This window comes from Tachyglossus aculeatus, chromosome 16 (genome assembly GCF_015852505.1).
Source record: "Tachyglossus aculeatus isolate mTacAcu1 chromosome 16, mTacAcu1.pri, whole genome shotgun sequence".
Lineage (NCBI taxonomy): Eukaryota > Metazoa > Chordata > Mammalia > Monotremata > Tachyglossidae > Tachyglossus > Tachyglossus aculeatus.
Window position 1 is genome coordinate 26,322,323 of NC_052081.1, and position 11,752 is coordinate 26,334,074.

The following is an 11,752-nucleotide window of genomic DNA, read 5'->3' on the forward strand; positions in this document are numbered from 1 at the left end:
AAGATTATGAGCCCCATGTGGGTCAGGGACTGTGTCCATGCTAGTGCTTAGAACAGTGCCTGGCATGTAGTAAGCGCTTAAAAAATATCACAACTGGGAGAGGTGGGAGAGAATGTTCTCCTTCCTTCCAACAACACAAAGACCCAAATCCAAGATCTTCCATTATGGTTTTTGCCCTTTCTCTTAGGTAGCAAGCAGTATCAAACTCACATTGATTTCTTCACATCAGTATTTTAACTTTCAGATGAAAGATTCAGATGAAAGAAGAATCAGCTTCTACAGAAAGATAGAGAATGAATGAAATAATAGAATTATGCTTGTTGTTTTCCCAAGGGAAAAACATTTCTATCAATCGAACATCCTATAATGCACAGGGAAGGACAAGAATTTAGAAGAGGAATCTAATCTACAAAGATGAAAGAGAACATTAATTTAGCATTATAGAGCCTAAAAATTCCATATTGTCAAGACTTTGATTCTAAAATTCACTTTCCACTTACCTTGTCTCCGGTTATACTCGGCCCAACTAATAATAATAATAATAAAAATGATGACATGCTACGATGGAACTACTATTGCTCCTGGATTCTCACCATTACTTCAAATCCATAAATTGCCCAGAACTATGAGCTTTGAAGGCTGTTAGCTCCTGAGATTTCCATTAAGAAGTGGTATTAAATCTTTGATCCTGACATTTTTCGACTCCATAATTAATTAGTTACTAAATTGTGCTTTTTTAATCCTTGAAACTCAGTTTCCTGGGGAGTTGTGTGTTGCTATTATGTTTACGCCCATGCCGACATGCCTCTGCTCTCCCTCTAGAACTGGGCCCTATAACTCCCCGGGACTGGTTTTGTGGCCGTGTTTTCGTTTTTCTCAAGGGAGTGATGGAGAAACTCCACTGAGTCTGGAACTCAGCGGCTGAAATTCTGACTGACACCAACCGTGAAAATCACATTACCCTGCTTGGAACGAACCTTTACTGGCTACCTGTAAAGTACAGGATTATGTGTAAAGTCCTAGTTATTAAACTTACAAGTCCTTAAATTGACTTGGTTGTGAATACCTCAGAGACATTCTGGAACCATACATTTCCAGTGGTTTCCTTTGGTCTCAGTCAATTGGATTAGTCCTTTTTGGCTGAAGACATTGAGCTACAGGGCATTTTTAATGTTTGCTCTCCCCTTATGGAATTGATTAACCATGAAGGTCAGGCTGGCTTACTCTCTGTCAAGCTTTCACTCTTAAATAGACCAAGTTCCTTTTCCAGATTGCTGATTAGGATGGATCTCCTTCTGATCCATCCTTGTTTGGTTTTTCATCATTAGGCTTGAAAACACTTTTGCAGATGAGCTTTCGGACATAACAAGAAGTTGAGTTTCATATGATTTGGTCTCTGAGACATCTGATTTCCCGTATATTGAATCAGGACTCAGGCAGGCGATGAGGTGTGGAAAGAGCACAGGGGCTTGGAGTATAGAGCACGAGCCTGGGAGTCAGAAGAACCTGGTTCGAATCCTGGCTCCGCCACATGTCTGCTGTGTGACCTTGGGTGAGTCACTTCACTTCTCTGGGGCTCAGTTACCTCATCTGTAAAATGGGGATTAAGAGTGTGAGCCCCAAGTGGGACAGGGACTGGCTCCAACCTGATTAACTTGTATCTACCCCAGACCTCCCCTCTCAGAGTCGCACCTGGAGAGTTTCCAGTACTCAACCAGTCTCGGCTACAGGAGGAAGAGTCAAGCAGAGGCCTACCCATTCCATTCCTAGCTTGGGCAGTGGCTAGCGAGTGGAAGGCTATCGGCTACAAGTCAAAACTCACCCGCGCTGGGCAGCAGTGGCATGGCAGAGAGTCGAAGGTGGAGACTCGAGTTTACGGCGTGGAAAGCGGCAATGGTAAGCCACTTCTGTATTTTTACCAAGAAAATTCTGTGGATACACTACCAGAACAATTGCAGATGGAGACCGGGGCATTCTGGCAGTGATGTATCCTTGGTGTCGCTTTGGGTCGGAAACGGCTTGATGGCTTAAGACAAGACAAGACCCCAGTACTTAGTACAGTGCTTGGCGTATAGTAAGAACTTACCAAGTATTATTATTATTATTATAATGAGTTCTTAGTCCTGACTCTGACACTGGCCTATTGAAAAGCCCTGGTCAAGTCACTTCACTTCTCTGGGCCTCTTGTTTTCTCCTCTGTAAAATGCTAGATAAGATAACCACTCTCCCTACCTCTTAGACTGTGAGCTCTGTGTGGAACAGGGATTGTGTCTGATCTTATTCTCTTAAGTCTTCCCCAGTACTTGATCCAGAGATTCAGCGCTTAAAGATACCATCGTTACTACTGCCCACCTCTATCTACCTCAAGGGTCAGTGGTGAGAACAAAGAGATGGCTTACGTTAAAACTCTTAAGCTCCTGAGGAGAACAAGTGTCTCAGAAATAAGATTAGTGGATTCTTTTTTTTAAAAGGTATTTGATAAGTGCTTACTATATGCTATAATTCTATTTATTTATACTGATGCCTGTTTACTTGTTTTGATGTCTGTCTCCCCCTTTAGACTCTAGGCCCTGGGAGAGCAGGGATTGCCTCTCTTTATTGCTAAATTGTACTTTCCAAGTGCATAGTACAGTCCTCTGCAGCGTGGCTCAGTGGAAAGAGCCCCGGTTTGGGAGTCAGAGGTCACAGGTTCTAATCCCGGCTCCACCACTTGTCAGCTGTGTGACTTTGGGCAAGTCACTTAACTTCTCTGGGCCTCAGTTACTCATCTGTAAAATGGGGATTAAGACCCTGAGCCCCACGTGGGACAACCTGATCACCGGGACAACCTGATCACCTTGTATCTACCCCAGCGCTTAGAACAGTGCTTTGCACATAGTAAGCACTTAACAAATACCATCATTATTTATTATTTATTAATAAATCTGATTGAATGAATGAATATGCCAAGCACAGTACCAAGTGCTGGGGTAGATACAAGCTAATCAAGTTGGACACAGTTCAAGCCCACGTGGGACTCACAGTCTTAATGCCCATTTTACAGATGAAGTAACTGAGGCAAAGATTAGGGAAGCGACTTGACCAAGGTCACTCAGCAGGCAAGTGGTGGAAGCGGAATTAGAACCCAGCTCCTTCTGACTCCCAGGCTTGTGCTCTATCCACTAGCCCACACTGCTTATTAATAACTTTTGTCTAATTGTGACACAGAATACCACTTGCAAACAACACCTGTTCTCGCCAATGCTTTACTTCTCAAGTGCTTAGTCCAGTGCTCTGCACACTGTAAGCGCTCAATAAATATGATTGAATGAATGAATGAATCCAGAAGTTCTTCTCTGGGCTCCTTTGACCTCTCCATTCCCTCCCACCATGCCCCTTCCCCCCGACAAGGAAACTGTGCCTGGATCTTTGTGTTCTGAGCAGAGAAGCATGGTCGTAGCACTAGCTAGTTGAAAGGGGAGATCATTATTGACACAGCGTGTTTCTGCCCCACCAAATACCTGCATAGAGTCAGTCAATCGGTGGTATTTATGAAGTCCTTACAATGTGCAGAGCACTGTACTAAGCGCTTGGGAGGGTACAGTGCAACAGAATTAGCAGACACTTTCCCTGCCCATAAAGTCTAGAGGGGGAGACAGACATTAATATGAATAAGTAATTTATAAAATATAATTTTAAGATTTATATTCAGTCCTGCAGGTCTTGTCTCCACACCCCCTTATCTCCAAAATCTCTTATCTCCAATCCCCCTGGGATTCTCCCCATTGTTCAACAAACAATGAACAATGTTTGTCCTCAGGTTGGACAAAGCCTGAGGACAGATTTGACCAAAAGTGCCAAGGAAACACATCATAAGGGAAGTGAGATTTAGCCAATCAGTCATATTTATTGAGTGCTTACTGTGTGCAAAGCACTGTACTAAGCACTTGGGAGAGTACGGTAGAACAATAAACAGACACATTCCCTGCCCACAACAAGCTTACAGTTCAGAGGGGGAGACAGACACTAATATAAATAAATTTACCAACATCAGCATGTACCCCATCACCCCTGTACTCTGACAGAAGAGTAAATAAACTTTGAAGGCCGGCATAATAATAATCATGGTATCTATTAAGGTAGCAGTGTGGCTTAGTGGAAAGAGCATAGGCTTGGGAGTCAGAGGTCATGGGTTCTAATCCCGGCTCCGCCATGTGTCAGCTGTGTGACTTTGGGCAAGTTCGTACATTTGTATTTATTACTCTATTTATTTATTTATTTTATTTGTACATATTTATGCTATTTATTTTATTTTGTTAATATGTTTTGTTTTGTTTTGTTCTCTCTCTTCACCTTCTAGACTGTGAGCCCACTGTTGGGTAGGGACCGTCTCTACATGTTGCCAACTTGTACTTCCCAAGTGCTTAGTATGGTGCTCTGCACACAGTAAGCACTCAATAAATTGAGTGAATGAATGAATGAAGTGACTTAGCTTCTTGGTGCCTCAGTTACCTCATCTGTAAAATGGCGATTGAGGATGTGAGCCCCATGTGGGACAACCTGATTACCTTGCATCTACCCCAGCGCTTAGAACAGTGATTGGTGTGTAGTAAGCGCTTAACAAATACCATCATTATTATTATTATTATTATTATTAAGGGCTTATTCCCTGCCAAGAACTGTTCTAAGTGCTGGGGTAGATGCAGGTCAGTAAGGTTGGACACAGTCTCTGTTCTGCATGGGGCTTCCATTCTTAATACCCATTTTACAGATGAGGCTCAGAGAAGTGAAGCGACTTGCCTAAGGTCACACAGCAGACATGTGGTGGAGTTGGGATTGGAACCCAGGGCCTTCTGACTCCCGGGCCCAGGCTCTAGCCACTAAGCCACACTGGCTTCCAAGGTACTAGGTATGAGGGCAATTAGAAAGAGGGCTTCTCTGCAGAGCAGATATGCCCACGCCAACCTACCTGCTTCTGGGTTTGCACATCTCCAATTCTGGACTTGCGCTGTTACTTTCAAAAATAGAATAAAAATACCAGCTCTGGTCATGTAAGACTGTGCTCACCTGGTTTGAATTAGATAGAGCGATCTGCTATGGGACAAGGAGAGAAGAGACATTTTGACAGAGTTTGCCCGTCAAGTCACAATGTCCAACAGAACAGGTTAAAAAAACATGAAAAGCTCTCTCCTAGCATTCTTCACTTGGTTAGGGTACCTCACTCCTTGATCTAATAGAGCCCTAAATAATTAAAGCATAGTTAGGATTAATGATGGAAATTTCCGTTTTTTTCTGAGGACACATGTCATGTAAAATATGTGGAGTTCGTGCAAATCAAAACCAGCCGAAAGCCAGCCGAGGCCAAGATATAATTGAAGATGGCATTTGAGCCTTTGTGCCTTCTCGCTCTCTGGAGATATCCCAAAATAAAATACTTCATCAGGTAAGGTTTTCTTCATTATTCCACATCACAATTCTGCAGCGAAAAAGATAATTAGACAGCCAGTGCTGTCGACACATAGTTTATGAGGTGTTTCTGGTTAATTAGCTCTGGTAAAAGGTTTTTGTAGAGTCATAATTACTTTAGATTTCAGGGAAACAGCAAACATATACATATGTCGCCTTACCTGGTGACAAGTGCATCAAAGCGAAACTGGTGTTTGGATGACCCTGCTACACCTTCTCCAGATGTCTCTGGTGGCGTCGAGCACAGCACAATGTTTTATAAAGTGTTGTAATGATAACAGTGGGATTTGCTAAGCGCTTACTGTGCATCAGGCGCTGTACTAAGCGCTGGGATGGGTACAAGTAAATTGGGTTCGTGGAGAGGAGGCACAGGAGTTAATTCCTTACACATCCTTGGGTATATTTACCCTGTCCCATCCCATCCCTTTTTGAGATCAATCAGTGGGGGCTCTGACTACAGAGTGACTCTGAGTTGAGAAATTTATCTCCTTAGCCATCATGGAGATGACAAGTATCTTTGTCTGAGCTGATTTCCTGTTCTGTGTAGGGACGCAACAATTCTGACCATAGAACTCAAAATCTGGACTCAGAATCACTGTGTACCATGCTTCCAACTATCTAAAGCAATCAGTCAATGGTATTTATTGAGCACTTACCGTGAGCAGAGCACTATACAAAGCACCTGGGAGAATAAAATACAACAGAGTTGATAGGCACCTTCTCTGCCTGCAGTGGACTTACAGTCTAGAGGGGGAGACAGACATGAATATAAATGAATAAATTACGGATCTATGTCTTAAATAATATCCAATCCTATCAGGAAGATGAGTCTGCCTACCTTGGAATAGGCAGTATAGTCTTTGCAAATATGTTGGAGACTATCTACTCTGATTAGATTACTCTCTGGATGACCCAAGGTGAAAAAGTGACCAAAGAAAAGAGAAAAAAGTGATCAGTAATGCCCTCCTATGAATTGGCGCTTTATCGTGGTAGGAGAGTTTGTGTACTCTGGTGAAGCTTATAGCAATGCCACATAGGTCTACCCATAATGGAAAGGTCTAAGTCGAAGCATCAAAGTCCATTCACCTGTGCTGGGCAGCAGTGGCATGGGAAAGAGCAAAACTTTTCCTTTAGAAACATACGGACTGTATTTCCCCACTCCTCAAGAAACTTCAGTGGTCGCCCAACCACCTCCACAACAAACAAAAACTCCTCACCATTGGCTTTAAAGGATTTAACCACCTTGCCCCCTCGTAGCTCACCTCACTGCTCTCCTGCTACAACCCTCACTCACTCTTTTAATGCTAACCTTCTCAAAGTGCCTCAATCTTGTCTCTCTCTCCCCCAACCTCTCGCCTACACCCTACCTCTGGTCTGGAATGCCCTCTCTCCTCATATCATTATTATTATTTATGTAGAATCCTGGCCCCACCACCTGTTTGCTGTGTGAACTCGGGTAAGTCCCTTATCTTTTTTGTGCCTCAGATACCTCATCTGTAAAATGGGGGTTAAGACCGTGAGCCCCGTGAGGGACATGGACTGTATCCAACCTTGTATCTGCCCCAACGCTTAGAACAGTGCCTGGCATATAGTAAGTGCTTAACAAATACCGTTAAAAAAAATCCTCATAACCTCCTTGGGAGAACATAGAGGTAGGGAGTAAAAAGGGGCATCACATTGTTTAAACAGAAAAATCAAAGGATAGGATGATTCAGTCAATTACCTAAGATCACCCAATTATTCAGTCCAAACTGGAGCCTAGAAGCAGAACTTCTCATTTTCTCATGAGAAGCAGCGTGGCTCAGTGGAAAGAGCACAGGCTTTGGAGTCAGAGGTTATGGGTTCAAATCCCGGTTCCACCAATTGTCAGCTGTGTGACTTTGGGCAAGTCACTTAACTTCTCTGGGCCTCAGTGACCTCATCTGTAAAATGGGGATGAAGACTGTGAGCCCCCCATGGGACAACCTGATCACCTTGTAACCTCCCCAGCACTTAGAACTGTGTTTTGCACATAGTAAGCACTTAACAAATGACATCATTATCATTATTATTTTCAAATTCTCTGTTCATTAGTTACTCCGACTGATTCCACAGATGAGATTAGTCCTTTAAATTCTATAATCTTGACTAAAGGCACCCTGTCTTCAGAGTCTATGAGATGGGTTGAGCAGATTTTCTATTGAATTTGAATAATGAAACAAACAGATCCAGATAATTAAATAAGATGACACGGCTCTATCAAATTATGGCAGTTCAAGACAGTTCACCTTAATCTACCCTCAAAGCCACTGTTGATTTTTGATCAAGAAAAGCTTAGCGTAGGCAAGGTGCTCTTAATCTCATTTAATCAATCAATCAATAGCATTTATGGAGTGCTTACAGTGTGCAGAGCACTGTACTAAGTGTTTGGGAGAACAGAATACAACCGAGTTGCTAGACACATTCCCTGCCCTTAAGGAGCTTATAGTCTAGAGGGGAAAACAGACATTAAAATGCCTTTTGGATAATAAATTCTTCTCCATATAACTCTAGTTTACATGAAAATGTTTGAGCTGGGCTTCCACACACATGACGGCAATAAATTTAGGATTGCTTTGTAACCCAAAGTGATTATTTGGAGCAGAATTACAAAGTCTGATGAAAAACTCCCTTCTCTTCCTTCATAGAATGGAGGTGAAAGTGTTCAGTGCAGAGGAATTTGAATGGTACCTGTAACAAGGATTCTTAATGTCCATTAAATTTCTGATTAATCTTATTTATGTAGAACACTACAATATTCAAGATTCCTGAATAAATAATGTTCAAGTAAGTGTTCGGGCCTAATTATGTTAACACACTAATTACCAACATCATTAGGAAATTGAAGATTAACCTTGAAATTTGGGCTGGCAAGTTATTTGAACAGAAATTGATTGGGTAGGCATAAGAGGAGTTGAGTACCTTCCATTCTTTTGCGGGAGGTGGGCGTTTCCGAAGTGCGACAAAATCTGAGAATACCTGACTTGCTTATGCTTTGAGCTGGAAGCGTCACTGAGCTGAGGCTCACATTCACTTTCTGTCTCCACACGAATCTTCCAACTGTGGCTTTCCCAAAGATAACAAAGGCAGCATCCACTGTTGAAAAGATACTTTGTGGCTACAGAGGGCAAAGGGAGGGTATACTGATATGCTAAATATTATGCCTGCTTCTCTGTATCTGATTTATTCCTGATAGACCATTTTTTATGGTATTTGTTAAGTGCTTACTATGTGCCAGACACTGTTCTAAGCACTGGGGTAAGTACAAGCTAATCAGGGTGCACACAGACCCTGTCCCACTAGGGAATCACCGCCTTAATAATAATAATAGTTATGGTACTTGTTAAGTGCTTACTATGTGCTAAGCACTGCACTAAGTACCGGCGTAGATTCATTCATTCATTCAATTGTATTTATTGAGCACTTACTGTGTGCAGAGCACTGTACTAAGCGCTTAGGAAGTAGAAGTAATCTGGTTGGACCATTCCCTGTCCCATGGGGGGCTCACAGTCTTAATCCCCATTTTACAGTTGAGGTAACTGAGGCCCAGAGAAGTTAAGTGACTTGTCCAAGGTCACACAGCAGACAAAGGGTGGAACCAGGATTCATTCATCTAGGCCAATAGATTAGGGCATTTCTACTGCTAATGTGGATCTAATTCATTCATTCAATCGTATTTATTGAGTGCTTACTATGTGCAGAGCACTGTACTAAGCGCTTGGGAAGTACAGTCGACAACGTATAGAGATGGTCCCTGTCCAACAGCGGGCTCACAGTCTAGAAGGGGGAGACAGACAACAAAACAAAACAAGTAGACAGGTGTCAAAACAGTCAGAATAAATAGAAGTCAGAATGGTACGATCAAATGCGCATTGGCCCAGAATCTGTTTGAGCATAGGGAGCGTGTCAGTTATGGGGGAGAGGATGGTACTTGATCTGTCTGGAATCACAGAAGATAAAGTCCTGGAGAAATGGAGCTCCTGGAAGGCTTGGAGTCAGCTGGGATCTACTGTGAGGTGAAATAAAGACACTTCTGCTTCTCCTGCCTCCCTCCTGGGCAAGTCTCAAGCATGACAGGAGTAGAAGTTTGAATGGAAACAGGAGTAGTAAATTCGTGTACTAATAACAATAACAATGGTATTTGTTAAGCGCTTACTGTGTTTCATGTACTGTTCTAAGCGCTGGGGTAGATATGCGATCATCAGGTTGGATACAGTCCCTGTCCCACAAGGGGCTCGGAGTCTTAATTCCCGTTTTACAGATGAGGTAACTGAGGCCCAGAGGAGTGAAGTGACTTGCCCAAGGTCACACTGCAGACAAGTGGAGGAGCCGGGATTAGAACCCATTACTTTCTGACTCCCGAGCTCTTTCCACTGCTCCATGCTGCTTCTATTCATATTGCCACTTTCTGTGTTTTATGTAAATCTAATATTGAGGGCACAGAATACTGATACAAAATGATGATATACCCTTAAATTGGGTAAGTATACGACCCTTTAGACTGTAGGCTTACTGTGGTCAGGGAACATGAGTGTTATATTGCTGTGTTGTACTCTCCCAAGTGCTTAGTACAGTGCTCGGCACACAGTAAGCACTCAATAAATACCATTGATTGATTGAGAAGGTCACAGAACCAAGCCCATGGGGTGCTGCAAAATACAATGACCGTTGCTTTTAAAGTGTTATATTTGTTAAATGAAAAGTGTTGCATTAAGGCATATTATTCTTACTAATGGTATAAATTACTACTATGTCAGGAATGTAATTATTGTTCTGTACTCCGTTTTATTTTGTGTCTCTTTTGTGTTCTGTTTTGTGTCCCTTTAACTTGAAAATCTGATCCGGGTAACTTTTGTTGATGGTTTTCGTTCTTAACAGCTTTGTGACTACTATCCATTTTCCTAAAATAGAAGATTAATTTCAAATGCTGCTGACAGGACTAACAAATAAACTGCAAGTCTAATCAATCTCACCCATTTTCAGTCTGTCTCCAAATCCTGTCAGTTTTTCTCTCACCACATTTTGGGCCCACACGTTCCTCTCCATCCAAACAGCCACCATGATGGTCCAGTTGCTTATCATAGCTAGCTTTTGTGGGTTTCTTTTGTCTTTTTTAATGGTATTTGTTAAGCATTTACTATGTGCCAGGCCTGTACTAAGTTCTGGGGTAGATACAAGATAATTGGGTTGGATTCAGTCTCTGTCCCCAAGGGGTTCACAGTCTTAATTCCCATTTTATAGATGAAGGAACTGAGGCACAGAGAAGTCAAACAACTTGCTCAAGGTTACGCAGGAGACATACTGCAGAGCTGGAATCCAGGTCCTCTGACTCCCAGGCCACACTGCTGCATCAGCCTCCTCATAGAGAGCCTGTCTCCAGGCTCTCCTCTTCTTTTCCAATCTCCCTCTCCTCCTCCACTCTCTTCCGCTCTCCCTATAGTAACTCAAGATGAAATCTCTCATCTCCTCCCTAAATCTCCCCACTCCACCTGTGCTTCTGACCCCATTCCTTCTTACCTTTTTAAAACACTCACCCCTTCCCTTCTTCCCTCCCTGATGGCCATCTTCAACTGTTCACTTTCCAACAGCTTCTTAGTCACTGCTTTCATGCACCCCTATTTTCCCTTGACCCCATGGTTCTCCCCAGTAATCACCCCATGTCCCTCCTATCATTTCTCTCCAGTTTTTTGAGAGAGTTGTTTTCTCCCACTGTCTCCACTTTCTATTCTCCAATTCTCTCCTAGATCTTTCCCTGTCAATCTGGCTTCTGCCCCCTTCGCGTCACAGAAACAGCCCTATCTAAGGTAACCAATGACCTTCTTCTTGGCAGTTCTGACAACTTCTATTCTATCTTAATCCTCCCAGATGCTTCAGCTGCCTTTGACACTGTAGATCATCTCGTTCTCCTTGAAACTATATCCAACCTTGGATTCACTGACACTATCCTCTCTTGGTTCTCCTCCTGTCTTTCAGACTGCTCTTTCTCAGCCTCTTTTCCTGGCTCCTCCTCTGCCTCCCAACCTCTGGCAGCGGGGAGTCTCTCAAGGCTCAGTTCTAGGTCCCTTTCTAATTCTTCATCTAGACTCACCCCTTTTGTGAACTCATTCACTCCTGCAGCCTCAATTGCCATCTCTACACAGGTGAATCCCAAATCTATGCCCCCAGCCCTGACCTCTCTCCTTCCCCACAATCTCCCATTCCCTCCTACTTTGGGACATCTCTACTTGGATGTACTGCCAATGCCTCAAATTAAACATGTCCAAAACTGAACTACTTATCTTCCCATCCA

At 42.9% G+C, this 11,752-nt stretch overlaps 1 non-coding gene across 1 annotated transcript; it reads left to right on the forward strand.

The window, feature by feature from the left end:
* Nucleotides 1-1,674: 1,674 nt before the first annotated feature.
* Nucleotides 1,675-1,812, forward strand: LOC119938821. Its single transcript, XR_005454523.1, has one exon. It is a non-coding gene; the product is annotated as a small nucleolar RNA SNORA7 (small nucleolar RNA).
* The last annotated feature ends 9,940 nt before the right edge of the window (nucleotides 1,813-11,752 follow it).